Source organism: Pezoporus occidentalis, unplaced genomic scaffold (assembly GCF_034315485.1).
Source record: "Pezoporus occidentalis ecotype Australia unplaced genomic scaffold, CSIRO_AGI_Poc_V1 ctg93, whole genome shotgun sequence".
Taxonomy (NCBI): Eukaryota; Metazoa; Chordata; class Aves; order Psittaciformes; family Psittacidae; genus Pezoporus; species Pezoporus occidentalis.
Genome location: NW_026916294.1, coordinates 6,308,947 through 6,330,986, shown reverse-complemented (window position 1 = coordinate 6,330,986; position 22,040 = coordinate 6,308,947). Strand labels below are relative to the sequence as shown.

The 22,040-nt window shown below is 42.3% G+C and overlaps 1 long non-coding RNA gene across 5 annotated transcripts in view; it reads right to left on the bottom strand.

Moving 5' to 3' along the window:
- The window catches only part of LOC134157256 (uncharacterized), a 69,734-nt gene extending 48,252 nt beyond the window's left edge, over nucleotides 1-21,482 (bottom strand). For all 5 annotated transcript variants that reach the window (XR_009962248.1, XR_009962246.1, XR_009962247.1 and 2 more), the window contains exon 1: nucleotides 21,367-21,482. This is a non-coding gene — a long non-coding RNA (uncharacterized LOC134157256). The remainder of the gene's footprint in view (nucleotides 1-21,366) is intronic.
- Between the last annotated feature and the right edge of the window lie 558 nt (nucleotides 21,483-22,040).

The window sequence follows — 22,040 nt, the reverse complement described above, 5'->3', positions numbered from 1 at the left end:
CACGTCTGACCTCTTACTCACTGTATCATTGTGGAACCAGGCAATAGCGCAGCCCCAAAAGCATGATGTGAGAAAAAACATTCTCTGTGTGTGCATGACAGCTTGAGAAGTCCGACCTTCAACCAGATTCACTGCCTGCAAAGTTGTTATTGATATTAATACTAGGAACAAATAATACTGAATTCACATTCACCATGCAAAGCCACACCTCCTCTCCATTTAGATTTTACTGCATTTATTCACTGTTCCTTTTGCATGCAAGGTCCTGGCCATGTAACACTAACTCAGGTATGATTCAACCCACCACAAGTCAAAGTATTTCCACAAAAGTCAGTGCTGAAAAATAATCCCATGCTTTCATTCTTAGCATCAGAACCTGTGGAGTTATACTAGCATGACACTTGGTCTGTATTTTGCTTTATAGACATAACATGAAATCATTCCTTCCAAGACACTCCGAAGTCTCTTCTATTACTGTACTCTTCTACCTTACAGCTCTCAATTACCTAAATATTACTTTATTAGGAATATAAACCTGTCTGCTGGTTGCTACCCATTGCACAACACACGATTCCTGGATTTTACTGGTAGGCTCACATCCTCAAGACTCATTATCCCACATGCTTTCAGATGCTCTTCTTTGGTGAAGCCAAAGAGGCACATTCAATTTCCACCAAAAGAAATGGTTCCTAAGCTGTATTTATTTGTTGTTCTGTTTATGAAGAGTTTAAGTATTTTGCTAGCTAGGCAGTGGATATAAAATCTATTATTCTCTGTGCAGTGAAATTATAGAGGCCTCATTTTAAACATATAATGATGGTGGTTGTGCTAAAGAGAAGTAGATTATTAAATGAAGGCAACAATAAATCTGTCAGAATGAACTGTAGAAACCATGGCCACAGGGTGGTAAAATGGCTGTACACCGACTTGTTTTACTGTAACAGCTACCATTAAACTGCAGTTTTATCACCACCATTATTGATTTATTTTGCTGAACTTCCAGAATACAGCCCTGTTAAAAGCTTAATTCAAAGTGTATTCCTGCTTTGTTAGCACTGAAAGAAAAAGAATAGCTGGACTTTCCCCTTAGATCTGAGGCAACCATGTTAACCACGCTGGACTGTAAAGAGCCCACCAACATGATGTCTGAGCTTTCACCTGGAGGTGAAGCACTGGGTAGGAATTAACCCCTCACAGTCAACCCAGAAAATGAGAGGAACATGTTTCAGCTGAGCAGGATTTCTCTCATTTGAACGGCTTTGGCAATAAGCAGGGAACAGGCTGTGACTCCAAAGGAGCTCAGTCACCACAGATGACCTGGCTGAGGATACCTTTTGGCCAAGCTGACCAGAAACCTGACCACACTAGCCATAATGATCCCTATCCAGGACACCTGGATTTGTCCAAAGGTGCAATGAGAAATACCCAGTAACCCTTCCAGCAAAGCATTCTAACAGACTTCACACCCTGGGGCAGGTTCTTGAAGTCTTTCTAGACTTAAATAGTCAGGCTTGAAATGGATGTTGAGCTCCCAAGGTCAAGGGATGGTTAATTTTGGCTGTGGATTCCTAAGGCCTCATACACCTAAGCTTTGCATAGCTGTAGACAGCAGCAATTAAAATCAAAGCAGAGAAGACAGAAAATTACCCAAATCTATCATAAGCCCTACTTTTATATTAACAGAGGGAGATGGGAGGAGTCTTGCTCTATTCATCCAAGAGCACCTTACAAAAATCCATCTCATTAAAACCACCCTAAATTTTCTGTTTGTACTGGCAAGGCCAACAGTGTACCTTCATAAACAGAAATATTAATGAGCACAAAGAACTAGCAACAGGGTCATCAGGTGATAGATCTCTGATACTGCTGTAAAAGCAAAAAAGGCAGCTAGTGAGGTAGGGCAGAAGATTGCTTTCTCTTTCCTACTCTTTCCATTGCAGTGCCCTTTATATATGCAGGCTGAGCGGAATGCATCATAAAAGGTGACATTTTATAACAGCAGTTTGTAAATTTTACAGAAGCTTACTGCCTGTAAATCACGCAGCTTACTCCCTCACTGACTTTATTACTGCAAGCCCAGCCATGGATAAACTCCATGCCAGTTTACTTGAAATTTATCTCTTTTATTCAGACTGAACTGAAGTGTTTTAATATTCCTTTTCTTCTAATGATAAAGCCATCCTTCCTGATAATCTTATTTCCTTTACAGACATGTTGAAGGACTCTAAAAGCAATTCCTGGTTTTGGTAGCTCCTATCTTAACACATACTTCTGCTGCCAAAAGATGTGCTTTTCCCCTTTATTTCAATTATATGTATTTATTTTTAATTCCAAATACTCCCCAGGCACCCACCTCTTAGATCTAAGCTATTTCCCTTTGACTTGCCTTGCCGAGCTTTGACTTGCTTCACAGCCAGACATCACAGACTGGTTTTTACAGGATCTATGCACAAACCTGTTCTTTATTTGCTAACATCCACATTTATTTCATAGCAGAGATACACAGTTTATTCTCCCATCTGTGCAGAGGATATTTTCATGGCCAGTCTCCACAGGCATTAATGGAAACTGATAGCACAAATTCCTCCCGAGTTTTGTGAATGAGGTGGTTAGCCAATTAACTTCTTTTTCCAAAGAGCTTCAGGAAGCACAGTGCCCCAGGTAATGAGTTTTCCCTCTGTTTTCGGCTTATGGCCTCTGCTTACGGCCCTGCTCATACTTTTATTTTCAATCCTAATAGAAAGTAAGCCTAGATTCTGCTCAAAACCCTGTGTTCAAGGATAGAGAAGACCAAACTGTTTGGAAAGCAATGTGGAAAGCTATTTCTTCAGAGTGGTTCTTGATGCAAGTGTTGGAAAGTTCAGCCTATTTTCCTGGGCAAGCCAAGCAGGATTTGTAGTCAGGTTAGACTTAGTTCAAAGCGCTCACATCTGGAGCTCAGAAAGGTGTTAGCTATGTGAAGGTGTTGATTGCAGTGGAAAGCTGCCAACATGGAGCAGGATATGACACAGCCTTCCTTCAAACTGCATTGCTGGCTTCGTGCCCGTGTGAAGTTCACATCGTTTTCAACAAGGATGGCATGAAGCTTTACTGATATGCCCTGATGTACATCGACAGCTTGGCACCAGAAGCTGGCCAGTGTCCAGAGCCCCTCAAGACTCCAAAGTAAAGCTCATAGTCCAGGCCCTATTTGGGGTCCTTAGCTACCAAACATCTACAGTGCTGGGGAAGATGATGTTTTGCCGCATGGATGAAACAATCACCCCTTATGGCTGTTCTAGCCAGTGACATCAGGCTAAAAACCTGATGTAGTTCTGTAGTGCCTGATTGTATTTTCACTTATGAACTGGGGGACAGCTTGACCAAAATAAATACCGAGTCATGTTTTCTCCAAGAGAACAATCAGCTTCAGCTCACTGTGCTTTGCTGCTCCACGGCACAGCAGAAATGGGGCTGCAAGAATGCCCGGACAAGAATAATTATTTGCTTAAATACTCAAGATATCTGCTGCAACTTTAGAGTATAATGGATTAAAGATACCTTAAAGTGAGATTTAGGTATTACAGATAGAAGGAAACTGTTACTGGGGTATTATTAAACCTTAGGAGCTGGGTTTTTCATACATTAATAGGTTGCTGGGACAGGCAGATGGTTTGCTAGGTTAGTATGGGAGTGACCTTCTGCTCTATCATCACATTTGTTGGCCAATAGCCTCAATATCTTGAGATGTCATCTAGCAAACACAACAGGCCCCAATTTCAGTCCATCCATAGGGACAAAAGGCACTATGAACACACACAGGACTCTGTAGACATACACACGCAGCCATCGCCACATTAGCCTTAAGCCATTGTGGCAATCATGAAGGTGGCCAACTAATATTTACGATTGATGCTGAAAAGGAGATTTTATTTCCTGGAAGACTTCCTCAAAGTATCCACAAGCAAAATCCATTTACTTCATCTTTGGCCCTCAGAGATGCATCAACTTATAAAGGCATTTAATTGCTGCATTTTAAATGCTCTGCTCAGAGATTAAATATTGCATAGAAAAATGGATTCACTATAACAGAGCACAAATCATTACAATTTCAAAACATAAACCGTTGTTACTTTGCATTACTGCTGCTCTTGCTGCCAATTGCTGGCACGTTTTATTTGAGTTCTTTTGTGTCTGTTTTTCTTTTAAAGCATGGATGTAGAAAAGGGATTGGAAAACATAAGGGGAAGGTGAGGGTACTTTTTCAGCTGACCACAGTGAGATGAGGAATATGCTTGCTTTATAAAACCAGATTTTTGCAGAGCCCCAGTTCCATATGGGAAATAGTAGGGGTTGGATCATTTGGAAAGGACTTACTAAAGGTATTACAAAAGAATGAACTTTAGAGATTATCCATTCCATGTGCCCAGGACATCTTTTTTTTTTCTCTGTGAAATTTAATCAGCATTGTGTAAAGGCATTACATTTTACCTTGCAAATTACATATTGTAATTACCTAATTACACATTGTAAATAGGTGATTACATGATTTTGCACCAAAATTCATAATTACACTTAATTACACTAATTGCATTAATCTAAACTAATCAGCTACAAAATACAAGGAAAAGTCATGCAAACAAAGCCTACAGAAAATTTGGCGAGTAAGCCCACATTCCCAGAGTACCCAGAAACACAGCACTGCCTTATACCGGGAATACAAACCATAAACAGAGCTGTTGGGAAGCAAGTTCTCCGAGCTAAAGGTGCTTTCACACTCTCAGAAATCTGCTTCTCCTCTGCAAACACACCTCCATACCTTACAAAGCTTTTGGAAGGTTGATTTGGCCTTTTTTCCTTTCTGCATAAAAATGCAGGAGGCTTCTCACTCATTCTAACGGGCCAGTTAGTTGTACAACACCGCAGGACAGGAAAGAGGAAGAGGAAAACAAACCTCAAATCATCCCTGCAGGTCAAAAGCTCCCCTGAGATACCAGGAGACTGAAATCCTGGTCTGCAATACAACAGAGCAGCCACTTAACGCAGAGCTTACTATATCAGTGAGTGAATCTGCAGTGCTGACCACGTCTCCTGCCAAGCATCATCTTTGCTGCAGATCCTACATCTGCTCCCAGGGAAGGATTTGGCTTCAGTGAATTGCCAGTTTCCACCAGAAGAGCAGATACGCTGGATGGCAGCTTCACTGGGAGCAGTAGGTGCTTCACATTTCTCAAAGCCTAGCCCTAAATCACCCATTGCAGCAATAGGGCAGGACTGACCTCCTCTCTGCTGAGGCAATGGTCTGAGGAGCTGTTTGAGCTCTGGAGCACAGCCTTGGTCATTTGAGGTTCATCTTGCAGCCCCCAGTCCTTAAGGAATCTTTTGCTAAGAGAATACCAGCACTTTAACTCCATTAGAGTGGATATTGCCATGCATAATTATAATTCACTTTCTTTACTAATTAATGGCCTATTTTCTGTCAGATGCTTATCATGACTGCAGAAAAGGTTTTGATGATGGAAATATATAGTGTGTTTGATGCACTTTCATTAATTAACTCTCATCTTAGATATTTATATATGTTTCCTTCCTTTGGGTAGCAATTCTGAGGAAACTGATGGAAGTGCTGCTGATCAGAGAGAAAGACAGGCAATTAGGGAGTACCCCTTTCTTTCCTTCCCTTTTATCATTGCTGTATCAGTAATTAAAACTGTTGTACTGTAAATATAGCTTTACACATCTCAAATGAAAAGGAGCTGTTGCCAATAAAGCACACAGTGTGCACAGACATGTCATCGTGAAGGAAACTAACAGAGATGCGGTGTATTTCCCCATGGATGCACTCTTGTAAGTCCCATTAATACTCATAATTTAATGATGGGGTGGGTGAGAGCAGACTATTCCAAGGCATTTAGAAGTGACACAACTCAACTGGGGCGTAGTAGATGTGCTTTAAAATGTTGCCTCCCTTCTCTAGCACTCTGTTTCCCAGGGAAATCTCTGGCAGGTTTCCTTATTTGCCTAATATATTTCAAGAGAAGAGCCTTTTCTCTGCTTATAGCCAGAGGTCGACATGCACCCCTTGTCATGACTGCCCTTCTTGAAATGCCCCCTTCTTCTGAGCCAAGACAGCGCACCTATATGTGTTGGGTCCCAGCTGGGGGACTGGGAGGTGTTGGGAAATAGCCTTTTGATTTATTTGGGTCACATTCCCATACCCAATATGTGCTGCTATGTTTAAAGGCCTTTGTAAGACTTTTAAAATTCAGGGAGTTGTACTTAGTGATATAATAGTACTCACATTTAATGAAAATGTGAGGGAATGTCATGATTGCTGTGCAACCAGAAGATCCTAGCCCAAAAAGACTCAACTCATGCAAAGTGATTACAATAAATATTGCTTATGTTCAAACCCAGCAACTTCTGTTTATCTACTGCCTTCTAGAACAGCAATCACACAAAGTATTTTCAATATAGCTGAAATTTCTGCTAATGTTCCTGTTCAAGCACATCAAAGCAAGGCAGTCCTGCAGTTAAATTTACCCATGTAATCTCAGTTCTTGCTGTGTGTAACGTGGTCTTTAAGCACCCAGTTATGCATTATATTTTCCACTGGATTAACCCCCTTGGAGACCTTTCGGAGGGCATCACATCTTGCATCTTACATCTAGATGTGCAAAACGACTTAGCCTCACAGAGTGCAAAACCATGATGTCTTTAAAAACCCCCTCACTTTCCTCCTCACCTGAGGGATGACTCAGGTTCCCAGGACTTAATTATTCCATGTCTGTCAGTAAATATCCTTAAGAGCTTGAGGCACCCTCTGATGGACACATGTCCTGATAACACTGTGCAGCTTTGCATCTTGCTCATTCCCAGATCCCACTGGGATGGGCAAACTCGCCGCTCCCCTGCCTGCTTTCCATGAAGATAGCTACAGCACATCCATGAAGTCAATCTCCTCACAACAGACAAGCAGAACAGGAGGCTATTTCCCCATTTACGCAGGAGCTCAGAACTCGGGTCTCGCCCAAGGTACACAAGATCCACTTGCAGCTCTATCTCCCCTCAGACTTTCAAAGCAGATGACACCAGGGACAAAGCTGCAGCTGGGTTTGCTTAGACTGCTCTACTGAAGCTCTGCCACTGTCTAGTGGATATATTGGATAGTCTAATCCCACATACATTGAAGCAGATGCAGCCAACACCAAATTTCAGCCTGTCTTGCAGTGACACCTCCAAACAGGAACAGCAGCAGCAGGCTGGTGTTCCCTGGCTCTAGGCTCTTGCATTTCCAGCCAGCTGAATTTTCTCACTGCTTGAATGGAGTGCAAGGGTGTTATTTCATTTTACAATGATGGGCAGCGAGTCATGGAGATGAAATTATCCAAAGAGCCAATCAAATTCAGGTGCCTGGTTTGCTCCTCTCTAAGCATTGCCCTCTTAAGTCCAACCTGGGTTAGGCCTCTCAAACCAGCCCAAGCTAGAATTATCCACAAATTACCAGAGGAAAAGAATGAAACATTTCTAAAGGTGATGCATCCCACTTACCCTGGGATTCTCTTTGCCTGACACACACACAACACACCAGAGTGCTGGCAGTGGCTTTGCACAGAAGTGAAAACATGATCTTTGCCTTCCCTTTACATGATGCTTTGTACAGTGTTAGCTGAAAAAATTCCTTAGCTCTGCCCCACAGCCCTATTTCATGAGGTCAGCAGTGAAATTGGTGACGCTCCATCCCTGATGGTGTTCAAGGCCAGGTTGGACAGAGCCATGGTTTAGTGTGAGGTGTCCCTGTCCATGGCAGGGGGCTTGGAATTGGATGATCTTCAGGTCCTTTCCAACCCTAACTATTCTACGATTCTATATTGCTGAAGAAATGGTTTCTGCAGTATTCTGCTCTCACAGCCTCGCATTTAAAGCTGGGTAAATACAAATCGATTTTCATTTTAATGCCTGTTCCTGAAGGGAATGTATTTATATACGCAGTCAAATGAAAACTCTCATTGTGATTTTAAGCTAGCATAAACACTTTTAACACAAAATTAAACTTTTTTTTCTAAACAAATACCTATTTTATACTGAGAAATGGACACACTTCCGCTGTTTTTGCAGGCTGATAGAAAATAATGAGCAAAATGTAAAACTATTTCTCAGGGGAACAAATAATCCATACAGAAATGTCTTTAACCATACTGCTAATTACAGTGAACCTTCGGGCAGGTTTACAGTGCCTGTCACCCTCAGGTCTGGGAGGGATGGTCTTGGATGCTCATTCACTTTGTGCTCTGGCCAGTCCACGTGCTTTAGTCTTCCTGACAAAAGCACTGACAGAAGATTAAGTACTCAGGAAAATCTCAGCAGCCATTTCTGTATACAATGCTGTACTGGGCTGATAATATTGTTATAAGATGTATGAAGTTATGTACATAGAGAAAACAACCCCGGGGATACATGCAAAATGACAGGATATTAGCCAATTCTACTTAGGGCTGTTGTGCATTGTTCTCGGAAAACATCAACTCTGTTGTCAGCAGGAATCAAAAAGGCAGCTATAATATTTGGAAAGAAAACGAGAAGGAAAAAAAATCCCAGCATTATGGAAAATCATACTGCTTCACAGTGTGCCTGTACCTTGGACATCACAGCGTTCTGCTATCCTCTTTTCTCCCCAAAGGAGGAAACATTGGAACAAAACGCTCATGGCTGTGCCCAAGTAGGGAATGGCCCCACAAAGGTGAGAAGAAAGAGTCCAGTCTTCTGCCTGGAAAAAGGATGGCAGATGGAGCATGTATGGGAAGTTAAGCTTGACAATCACCTTTGGGAATGGGAAAGCCAACCTGGAAAGATTAATAACTCTTGCACAGAATCCAGGAAAGAGAAAGCACCTAATAAAATTATTAGACAGTGGATTTAAAACAGAGATGGAAGCATCGGCTTCACATAACGTATAACTGAAGCACAGACCTCAGGATATTGAAATAGCTGAAGGTATAAAGGGATCTGACCAGACAAATCCATGGTAGAAAGTTTATCCAAGACTATTAAACCTGAGGATTGCGAGGCGGCTTGTATCTCCGGCTTGCTGGCTGCTGACATTTGGGTAGGTATACACTTCATTTCTTTCCAAAAATGCTTTCTTAAGTATCTGCAATAATCACTACCTAGAAAAGGCACTGGACTGAACATGCCCCAAAAGGGATGTATAGGGTGAGAGGCAGCAATAGAATAAGGGTGTACCACCCAGCACAGCAAGGGCTATGTTAACAGAGATGCTATATCTCTGCTAATGCCAAGGGCATACCACAAAGGTTGTGAGCTACAGCATGGTTACAGACTGTCTGAGAGCCCTTTGGCTCCATAAGAAAGCAGCCTGCTTTCACATGCTTATGTCTCCAGCCCACCATACACGTCCCCAGAGCCTGGTAGAGTTCCAGCCTCGAGGAACTCTTATTCCTACAGCAAAGCTCACTCATTTTCCTTGTCACAACAAAGGCAGACCACTTGATTTGCATCCAGGTGTAACAAGCAATATGCCTGTCAGAAGAGCCAGGAAAAGCAGCACCTTAATTCTTCCTGGCACAGGCTGAAAACCCTGGCACCAAGGATGAAAGTTGCAGGAACCACAAAGCATTCTCAGAACTTCATCTGATTAAACAGAGACATACATGCACGCTGCTCACTGGGACAAGCAACAAAAAATGCTTTGCCTACCAGTTAATAGGAGTGCACGGCTCAGCCATAAAGGAGGCAACAGCAGTCACTTTGTTTGAACAGATTCCTTACAATCACGGCTGGGCAATTAGACTCCTGCGTTCAGTTGATGGCTAAGTTAGGAAGCTGGGGAAGGAGACAAAAGGATTATTTTGGGGCAGGAGACACATTTACTACAGGGTATTTGGGTTAAGTCAGTGTTTGCTATATTATTTTTAAATCGCATCAAGCCACATTCCTAAATTGCATGCTTAAATAAGTGTTAAAAATTATTTTTAACTCCTTTAACAAATGCTTCCCTGCTATTTCCTTTGCCCAGCAAACTTCACCATAGATGCATTAACAGTTTCAGTCACTCTTAGAACAGTGGGTTTGGATTAACAGATTATTGTTCCTATATTTTTCACCTGAATTTTCTCTAAACCTCTTCATTCTCACTATTCCAGCATAGCTGGGCTGGGAAGAACATGTCCATGCTCTGACTCTTTGGATTAATAAATAAAATTGAAGATAAATTCTTTTTAACCTACTAAAAAAAAAATCATGTCTTTGCACAATGGCTTTGATCCAAAGCTGAGTGAAACAACAGGAATCTTTCCCTGGTCTTTAATGGGTTGAGGACTTGGTCCTTATGCTTTTGCTGAAGGATGAGCAGTGCAAAATAATTGTTTCTTTTCTTCTGGTGCCCCAGCACACCAAACCAAAAAAGCCAAGCACACATCTTGCTCAGTACAGCTCAAGAGGCATCTTAGGCCATTGCCAGGGCTTTCTCCAATCAAAGCAACACAAATGAGACAAGTGACGTTACTATATTGAGCAATACTGAACTCCAGGTTATCAATATGTATTCATGCCTGAAAAAAATCTGGGGGAGGGTTGCAAGATAGTGCTGGTTTGAACATAGAATGCAGCACAAATCATGAAGCTATCACCAGCCACACAATAGAGGCAGAAACAGGTTTTGGGGCTACTGGGGAGAGAGTAGTGTAAGGGAGCACAGCAGGTTCAGCATGGCTGGGTACTGGGAGGATGATGGCAGAGGAGCATCATGAGTGATGAATGAATCTCTTGGAGACATTCAGGTCCAGGCTGGATGTGGTTCTGAGCAACCTGATCTAGTTGAAGATGTCCCTGCTCATTGCAGGGGGGCTGGACTAGATGAGCTTTGAAGGTCCCTTCCAACCCAAATTATTCCACGATTCTAATCTGTGATCCCAAGCCAAAAGCTCACAACTTGCAGGAACACAAAAACCTGCATTGGAGCAGCCAGCAGATGCTGATACAGCAACTGGCACTCACAAGCCAGACATGGAGTCCATTTTACAACTTTGGTTTGGTTTACTTACTTACGCAGCTCATGGGTTTAAAGAGGCTGAGCAAGGCAGGGAGACTTTGGTCTGTATTGGCAGCAAAGTATTCCCATAGGCAGGATAAGGAAAATAACATGTCAGTGAAACAGTCACTTCCTGGGAGGGGAGGGAAAGAACTAAATCCTCACTTTAGAAAAAAGTAACTACAAACAACGTTTTCTGCAACAAACCCCTCATTATGAATATGAATGTTGTGTATGAGGCAACGTATTGCTGTGCGATTGTGTGTTTCTGCTGCCTGCTGCTCACGTATGGATCTAGGGAAGTTTAATTTCTTCCATTGGAAAACAGGGGTTGTAAATCTGGGGTAAAATGTCAGTGAATCATAACCCTCCATAAGCGTCCCACTAGCCTGGGGCATAATATTATTTGCCAACAGACATGCTCTAAATCAGTATAAATGTTACCTTTAGAGAAATGAGTTTAAATGAAGCTCATAAATGGGATGGTGGAAAGTAAATATGAAAGGTCTGATCTGGCTCCAGTGATGATTTCACTTCTCCCCAGGAAATTACCAGGAATTGTTACTGTGCGTCAGAGGAAAGGTAGGGGAACTGCACATCTAGGATGTGGTCTTTAATGAAGGGATCAAACAGAAATGAAATCATGTTTAAGCTTTTTACAAGTTCTTTGACTCAAAAATTCTCCACAGGTAGGTTTCTTAGTGTTGGTCACAGTACAGCAGGTCAGCTAGGAAACTGAAGAAAGCAGCTCTAAGAAACCAGTGCTTTGGTATGTTAGAGGCCCTTCCTCATAATATTTTATGACAGAAGAGATAAAAATCTGCATTTATGTATACAAAAAGTACATGTAAGCAGATTTTCTTCATTAATAGACATGTCCATGTACTTGATAAGACCTTAAATACTCCGAGATTTGCCATCAGATCGTGTGATATAGAGGATTTGGTGAGATCACAAGCATTGCCTTTCTAGAAGACTTCCACATCTCCTGGGTCCAAGGTAAGCAGGGTATTTTCCAGTTTCAGAAGTTTCTGTGCCCCTTCCCACTTCCTCCTTCAGACAGAGCCTTCCTTAAGGTAAAATAATTGCAACAGCTTGTAGTCATACATTAGGAAGACTATCTTAGGGTGCACTGGTAGATAACTGATAAAAATACAGCTCAATGTTTGTTTGGGGTAGATAAATAGCTCTGAATATATAAAGCATTAAGGAAGAATAGAATCAAAACCAGAATTATGCCATTTTAGAAATATTTGGTCACCTTATAGCTTGAATACTATGTGCATTTCCAGGCCACCTGTCAGGAAAAGCCTATGGAAACCCTCAGAGAACAGCAGCAAGGCTGACCACAGCCTTGGCTCCCTGGCACAAACCAAAGGCACTACAGTAGTGCCATTAGTCTGGAAAAGAGGAGAGTGAGAAGGGATATGGGAGGAGTTCATTAAATCGTAGATGGCATAGGAGATTGCAGAGGGGAAATGAGGTCCAAATGGACATCAGTCTGACTGATATGGCCTTATGTGCCTTCCTATATGAAAGGGGAAAATGTGGCATTACTGACTCTTGCTCAGCTTAAGAAGAAAGGAGCTGGAGGGAAGGAGGACAGCAAAAAAAGGAAGACTTCTGGCGAGGCTCCTGAAAATGAATACCATGTTAACAGCAGGATAACATATTCCAAGCCACATCTCAACCTGCTCAGCCTGAGGTACTTCCATGACAGGTATTGTAGTCACAGCTTCACAGAGGGAAGAACTGATACACAGAGATGTAGTAATTGGCCCAAGGTTACTCAGGAGGTCCGAGGCAGAAACAGGTCTGCACTCAGATCTTAAAACTTCTATCTACAAAAGCCAACACAAAATGCTGATGCAAGGAAAACGTTCCTCAAGTGGTACAAATTAGGGGATGGCACGTACAGTGTGCCTCGTTGTAAGCCTGTAAATTAATGTTAAACATGGATTTTGAATGCAGTTATTCTGCCCTAGTCACAGAATGTATCTGAAAAGGCTAACTGGCCTATGTCAGCTCTCAGCACTGAGGACCTCTGTCATCAGCTCACAAATTCAGGGCTCCATTTAGGTGCTTAAAATTGACTTGGGGGAGATAAAAAAGGCAAAAAAGAAAGAAAGACTTAAAAATTCTACTCTTGGTCTCGCATAGGGCTCACAAATAAACAGAGCACTCACACAATTTGAGGAACATGGGCCAGGAAGAATAAGCAGGAAAAGACTGCAGATTGCAGGACAGATCCTGCTCTGTCACACACAAGAGGGCCTGCATTGAAATTGATGGGATGGTACTGGTGAAACCACAGGGAAAAAAACCCAACCTGACAGCTCTACAGGATACTCTCTCTTGCAAAATACCGAGATACCCATGTAGCTTAGGGATGAGGAAGAAACACACAAACATAATATTGCAACCATGGTTTTTTACTGTTAAACTGGAAGCGCTTTATCTATCCCTAGTATTCAATGTTTCCTCATGTAGCAGTTTAAAAGTGTGCACTCAAGTTGGGGAGCCGGGGGGTTGGGGGGGGGGGACGGAGGTATCATCATTGTTCATTTCAATTAGGCTGAAAGATCAACTGTAATGTCTGCAAAAAGCCTGCTGTGGAATACCCTGATCCTTAACTCCACCCAGCAATAGCCCTGCAGAGATTGCTCTGAAGTGCTTCCTATGGAGATCAGGAGGTTTTACAGACGATAAACACAGTTTGGCAAATAGATCTGAAATGACTGATTTACTCAGATTTCCATGTTTACTGGTTTGCCACTGCTATAATTTGTACTTGTTGTCATATCTCATCTGGCCACATTCTGCGCATTTTGCTGGGAGGATTCATCTTTTGTAACTCTAGCACCACCACATGGCTTGCTGGGTTTAAAACTCCTGCTAAGAAACTGATCTTTTTACCCTCTTTGCTCTCTCCACCCCACCCCCCCAATCTTTTTTTGTCTTCTCAGTTTTTTCACAGGCCTTAAGTAAACACCTGAAACCATTTCCTACTTGGAGCAGGTGCAAGACGCAAGAGCACAATTCCTCAGCAATCAAAACCTGAATTCTCTCGTAAGTTTCTAGGGTTCCCATTATTCCCTTCAAAGCCCCTAGAAGCAAACGCTGTTCCGTGCTTAAATGTACTGGCCAAAACCATTTGTAATCTGACAGCAAGAATGCTCAGTTCCCTACTGCTTTGCATATTTCTCACAGAGCATTTTCCAAAACACCAGGCTAATATTGTAATAAATAACTCTCCACTTCTAATGAAGAGGGGAAAGAAGGCGTCCACGCTTTTGGCGGCGGGGGATGCCAAAGGGAAAAGATACAGAGCTCATATCTCTAAACACGTTGAAGATTTACTTTCCCTCCCAGGTACATGTGTGCCTGATGAGACACTAAGCACCCAGATTTTTCCTAACATGGACATACATAATGGAGGGGTTTGGGGTTTTTGCAATGTTCATGTTGATGAGGCTATTTAAGTGCTACATTATTTTTCTAGATACATGCCTGCAGCAGTGGAAAGCGTCTATGTTCGTCTCCTTGTTTGTTACATGAATAGACTGATCAATCTGCTCCGAGTTAGCTGATAAGAAAACATCTCAATGCAGCTGAATTCTGTCGCATCTCAAACATCAAAAAAGATTTCAAAGGGAATTAAAAAAAAAAAGAAAAATAAAAAGGTGGAAATCAGAGCAGCTGTTCCAGGGAAATATTAGTATAGTGGTCACAGGAAAATTGACACAGCAGATCTGCTTTAGGGCAAGAAATAAAGATAGATGCGACTTACATTCTGCCTCTTCTGAATAATTAAAAGTCATCTCAAACGGCAGAGTAAATGCAGATGGCAAAGTCAATGTGCCATTTATCTCCAGAGTTTATTTTTTACTGGAGTTATCATTCCCAAGGATCTTTTTATCAGTCTTGAAAGGCAGAATGGGCAGCTGTGCTACAGAACCAACCCTACGCTGTAAGGGATATTTACAGGTGCTAAGTGGCAATGTGACTCTCCAAGCGTGCCAAGTTGCCATGCTGTAGAGACATGAAGTGAGGTGCTCTTGTGGGTTAAGTGAAGCTACACCCTCAAAAGAAAAGAGGGCATTTGGAGTCTCCAGTCTGAAATTACCTGTGAAGTTTAATTTACCACCTCGTTTCATTTGTTTCTGTGACATGATCCAAAAATAACACATCAATGTCTGCAATCACCTGAGAAAGAAAAGAAAAACTGGGACCAAAAACTACACAAGAGTGAAATATGAAGAAAAAGGTCAAACCAAATATATCATTTGAGGTGGAGGGGTGAGGAGGGGTGGGGAAGAAGGCTATCAAGATACACGAAAAGCTGCTAGGTCAGTGTTTAGCAGGAATATAAACCCCCAGCTGGACTGGTGCCTCCAGAACCACAAAGTGCTATTGAAATCAAAGGTGTTCCAGACTGACAGAAAGGTCTGCCTAGAGGGATTTGAATTAAAGATCAAGACCTTGTATTTTAAGCTGACACCTCTCAGGAGAAAACTCCTTTTACTGAGGACCATAATGACTAACAGTGGTGTGTAGGCCACGTTTTAGCATATCAGGTTAGCACAGGAGGTCATGTCCGCTGTTTCACAACCTGTACTACTTTTATTGGAGTATTTTTCCCTCTATTCCTGCCACAGCAGACATGAGAGGCAATTTATGTTATATTCCACACTGTAATATGACAAGACTTCACCAAAATCCTGTTGTCTTTACTCTTTCTGCCAGCACAATTTGGACAAGTAAGGCAGCTTTGATTGACACACCCCTTCTGGACATCAACACTCCTTCAGGTTTCATTTTCTTTCTCCTGTGTCTTTAATTTAGCATAGATCCATCCAGCTCCACGAGGGCAGCTGGAAAGAGGCACTGTGGTCCAGCAGACACAGGACCAGCTCCCACAAGAAGCTGTGCCCTCAGCTGAGACAGGAGGTCTGAAGAAGCAGCAGGTCCCACAACACAACAAATTTCCACTAGCTTGGAGCCTGTTTCTAGTCCTTCTGATTTCAGACTGTACAAAACAGCCTGGAGAAGGCTCAGAGGAGACCTTACAACAGTCTTACAATACCTAACAGCTGCCTAAAAGAAATCTGGAGAGGAGCTTTTGGTAAGGGCAGGTGAGGACAGGACAAGGGGGAATGGCTTTAACCTGACAGAGGGGAGATTGAGATGAGACATTAGGAAGAAATTCTTCCCTGGGAGGGTGCTGAGGCCCCGGCACAGGGTGCCCAGAGAAGCTGTGGCTGCCCCATCCCTGGCAGTGTTCAAGGCCACGTTGGACACAGGGGCTTGGAGCAACCTGGTCCAGTGGAAGGTGTCCCTGCCCATGGCAGGGGGTTGGAACTGGATGAGCTTTAAGGTCCCTTCCAACCCAAACCAGTCTGGGATTCTATGAAACACTGTAAACCCAGGTTTTTTACCCAGGGTAAGCCACTTTAGTGTTTCCACATCCAGTTCTTGACGTGATGTTGCATTAATTTATGAAAAAAAAACAAAGACATCATCCCAAGCATTTACTGTGCTGAAGAATGGGGCATACCTGATATCGGTCTCCTAGCAAATACTGAATCAGTGCAGTGCTGGAGTAAACACACCTTTACTTCTCATTTTTTGACTTAATATGCTGAATTTTTATTATTTATGTCTTCAAATGTGCCATAATTTTCTGCTAAAAGCAGAAATTAGGGCTGGAAATTAGAGCACCTGATAACTACATCCAATATTTATTCCAAAGATTTCACTAATATCTAATGAAGAGTGCAGGATTGAGTGCATGTTTCAAGGAGGAAGGTGTTATCACTATAAAAATGAGCATGCCTACAAGTCTGGCATTTGTTTGGCTTGAATGTTCAGAAGTGAAGAAGAACCTTTCACATCTGATTTCTTGAATGCTCAGATGGAAACAGGTTAAAGAGCTTTGCTCCTTAGAGAGTGGGTGATAAAACACATGTCAAACACATTGCACCTTTTACACATCTCTTCATCTGCACTCCAAAAATCAGCTCCTGCCCCTTCAAAAGCTTGGGAGCTGTGTCTCAATCACCACAATTCCCAATTATTGCATCTCTGCCTTTAGATCTGAACTGCGGTGTTGATGATTATGCCTACACTGGCTGCTTTAGTGCTCTCAGTAAGGGAGCCCTGCAGTTCCCTGCCCTTCCAGCACACAAAGAGGAGCTGCCATCCCAGGCTGCAGCTATCTAATCCATCCTGGAGGCTGAGAAATATTCTTACTTCCCTGTGATTTTCCACAAAGCCTCCCAAGAAGCTGTTGTTTACTGTATAAACCCACTATAACAGGAGATCTCTAGCTATAGGTAGCAGGTTGAAGCACATAAATACCACCTCTACAACACACATAGTAAATGAGTCCATCAGGAAACAGGCTGCGGAAAGCTGGCAGCTGTCACCCATAGGAAAACCAGAGACAACAGCAACAAAGTAATGGACAAACTATAAAAAGGGAGGAAAGAATAAATTCCCAGTACTTCAACGTGTGCTTTGGTTCACTTCAAGGAGAGAAGAAAATAAAGGAAAAGCAACACCCCAAAAAAGCCCTAACTGGTTTACCCCTTTCCACTAAACAGCAGTGATTTAAATAAAACTCTGTAACCCATTACTGAAACTATTATATCACTGCAAAGCTGCATCGTGCAATGGGCCTAAGAGCCATCTGCTTGATTTCCCTTTCAGATCATTATCAAAAGACATTTTTAATGTTCTAGCCTAACTAGTAAAGACTTTGAGTTTCAGCCAGTAATAAGGTGTCAGTGCCATGCATAATCCTTCCTCATGCAAAAACAACCCCGCTTTTAAAGTTAATAGTGGCTGAAAATAGAGCGAGGAAATGAAAGTCTGGAAATTAAACCCTCAGGGCATGCCAGAAGTAGCACAGCTGATCCAGACATACCTCTCTACCTGTATGGTACGAGGTATAGGTTGGATAATGCTCATCTTATTGCCATCAACATCTGTACACTGAGGTCCATCCTCAGCAGGCTATGCAGATGAGGCAAAACTGATTCTTTCCATTTAAGACTTCCATGGAAGTACACAAGCACACATTACATGCCCTCTGTTCAAATCAGAGAAGAAATAATTAAATTCAAGTAGCATACAGAATATCTCGCAGATATTTTCTTGTTAAGCATTACTTCAGAAAAGCTAATGGAGGGAAAGCTTTGGGGAGCTGAAATACCGCATTTTGCAGCGCACAGACACCAAAGTTGCTGGACATTAGTGTGTGCTGTTTGACCGTTTAACAAGCACCTGCATGGTCTTTCAATTAAATGGAACAGAGTTTGAGTCCTCAGATGATTAATCTAATCATACCAGGCCATGATATTGCGAATCGGCAGGATTAACATGCAGCTCTTCTGAACCACTTTCCATGAGAGCCTTTCAAACCATACACATAAACATTTCATTATATGCCCACACAAAGTAAACAGGTATAATTAAACCAATGCCAAGCTTCATACTTGAACCCAGATGCAAAGGGCACGGCTCAGTGTTTTCTCCTGCAGATCCCACTCGCCCACCAAAGAGCATCTTGCCGTGGCCAAAGCATCCAGCTGGCATTGTGAGCAGGATTGACACCTCTCACTATTCACGCTATATGGAGATCAAGCCTCACCACATCTATGTTGAGTATAAAACACCAACCCCATAGCCAGTAAACAGTGGAAAGAGACTACATTTTATATGGGCAAACTTCCCAGTGGCTGTGTTTCTCTGATCACATGTGAAATGTCCATGACCAGGTTAACACTGCACATCTATCAGTTGATTCCATTTAGTTAAATGGAAAGAAAGGTGCACCAGCCAGATCAGCTTTATTCACTGTAACTAATCTCATTTTACACTCAAATAGGGCCTTAAATCCCAAGCAGTTCCAAAGAATTTAGCAAACTTCACAAATTGTGCAGCAGGCCAAAGTGCCAGCTTCCATAACCTGGCAAATCCAGAGTGACACTGGCAGACCCAGAACAGCTTATGCCAAATATATGTACACTTTATACATCTATAGGTGTATGCGTATGTATGGGCTTCATTCAGCAGCTGCTTAGCAAGACACTGGAACATGCAGTCACAGTTTAAAACAAGAAGAACTGAAAAACCCCCATACCCACCCAGTGATTTCAGGACACAACTCAAGAAGGGATCTGGCTGCCACGCCTGGATTTCTTCTGCTCCTCGGAGCAGACACACTCAAAACCTCGGCTTTATCTATCACCAGCACTTTTGAAGGACTCACCAAGTGCAACTGTTCAGTTCCCACCTTGAAAATAAAGCTTTTGAGATTAAATATTTTCTTTAAAAACGACACACCTTTCTCAGTGCCAGGGAATGACAAGTGCCAAAACACCCTGTGATGTTTTTTGTTTAGCATGTGATTACCAAGGCTTCTCACTGAGCAGAGGCCGGCTAAATTCTCAAACCTCTGGGACAGTTCAGCCATCTAAGGAGTTTGGCACTGTGATTTCATTTTATTTTCCAGTCTGGTTGATTACCACTTAAAATAAATGCTGGAGACTGCATCGTGTTTAGTCAAAAACAACCAACCATATAGGTGGTCATTTGAAGCTGTGATTTCAGCCTTCAAGGATGCCCTGGTGTACCCTTGCAGTATTGCAGGGATCCTACTGTCCAAGGAAGATAACTCTGCTTTCTCTGACCTGACAATTACCTTTGAAGAAAGCTACCCCCCTTCACAAACTAAGGAAGGGCCAAGAGATGATGAAAGGGAACCTTTGAATCCAAGGGCCTCCTGGTGAGTGAGGAAATGCATATTATTCCTAGATGATGGGTATAAGGCGGCACAGTTTTTCTATGCTGCTTGAGTCAAGGTAATGCATTTTGTGATTGGACAAAATGCAAACCATTTCTCTCATTCATCATTTACTTTTAGAGAGGGGAACACTTGTGCCTGTTCAATTAAAAAGAAATAAAAAAACATAGTTTGATTAGAGTATATGCAGCCCTGCCACAGCGAGTCTTGCAGTCATTTTGTACATCGAATAACATATCAGCCTTTTATTAAGTCCATTACATTTCTTAATTTGGTTTAGGCTGTGTTTTCTTCATTGTTATTGTTTTAAATTCACAAGGGATAATTTCAAACCAATCTTCTCATCTTTTTCAGCAAACCCTCATCAATAAGCACTGAAAGGATGATTAAAATATCACTCCATGTAGAACAAACTAAGTCAAAATTACTGTGGGGAGTAAATTACCCTAATAGAGATGTAAAGTCAATGCCTTAATTTTATGAAAGATTTATTATTAAAAGAAAGTACTCCTAGCCCTGTAAGCAGGTCTTTGCCCACACAGCTTTTTAAACAGACAAATGACATGCTTTGGTCTAATATTTCTTCATCCACAGTGAAGGAATAACTCAGTAGAGAAAAATGGTAATAGCCTTATAATATATATGTACAGTAGGTATATAGGTCCAAGGTTCCTTAACACCTGTATTTGTCTCTTCTGGCCAGCCATGCCCTCCTGGCATCCACAGGGGCTAGATAACCTTCTGCTTGCTGCTCACCTTTGACTACCACCTTAAGACATGAAGCTGCCTGTCTGTGAAGGACACAGCTCTGGTGACAGAGATATGGGTGGGTTTCCTCCACCACCAGAGCTGCAGTGGGGTGCAGACATGTACAAGGCAACCTGAGCACTACCTGAGGCTGAAGATTACTATCTCAGTGCGATGAACCAGAGGAGCACTACCAGGACTAGTTGCAGCTGGTTTTCATGGCCCTGCAGCCAGACCTGCTGCCCATATTGGCTGCAGAAGTGAACTGCAGGTGCAAAGCTTCACATGGAGCTTGGCTCCACTTGACTTTGGAAGGCAGGTTTCAAGCATATAAATGGACAGAGCTTATCCCCTGACTGAACTGGAGCCCCAGGTCACAAACTCTCCCAACAAGAACTTTAGTTACTACATAGACTTTTATTTTGAGCAACCTGCTCAAGGAAGGTGTCCCTGCCCATGGCAGGGGGTTGGGACTAGATGAGCTTTAGGGCCCCTTCCAACTCTAAACATTCTATTCACTAGCTCATGTTTTCTGGGGGGTTGGATGAATTATAAGAACTGGGATGTCAGCAGCTGAACTAAATACAAAGCAACTAATAAACTGCAAGAGGAGACTGCTTTTTTTCTTGGGTTCATTCCTACCCAAAGTTGGGCTACAATGCCTTTAGACACTATACAAGTTAAAACTGCAAAAATTAGGCTAAAATCAGCACTAGCATTTAGAATTGCCCCTCTGAGAAAAGCGCAAAGCTTTTAACACGGCAGTAAAAGGTGATCACACCAGGCTTCTGGTTATGTACTCAAATCCAGCCTGCAGTGATGTGGCTGTACTGGCTCCCTTCATCCTTTCATGTCTCATCAAGTGCTTTGCCACCTGCGGAGTTGATGTCTCTGCCTGGGAGCATCCCCAGAGTTAGCCAAGCTCCCAGGCTGGCTTGCAAGTCAAACTGCTCACGTTATTTTGACACAGGTTAAAGAAAAGAAAGGGTAATGTGGTCCTAAAATATTCTGGCAACAAGGTTTTAAAGCTAAAAAGGTTCCTGGGCTCATCTCCCATTGACATTCTTGCACTGTGTTTTCCCTCCAGTTACAAGCAGGAGCCTGCAAGGCTTGGATGTTTTCTTTTCTGTTTGCTGGTTTGGAGGTTTTGTTTCCTCTTTTTTGTCTTTTTCATTCCCTCCCAACATTTATTCCAGAATTGCCTGCCTAGTTATTTACATTTGATTTATATGGAATCAGAGATACTCAATTTGTAAGCTTGTCAAATTAATTGTTTGGAATTTGCTGTGTTAACCTATGAGCTTTAGGGAAATTTTTAATTCTTTAATCTAGATAGGAGTACTTGGATTCTGCAGCTATTCCAGCATAATGCCCTTAGCTGAAGTCTTTAAAGATGCCTCATGTTTTCACGTTTCTTCCTGGTTCTAAACAGGTGGTAAAAAAGGATCAGTTTTA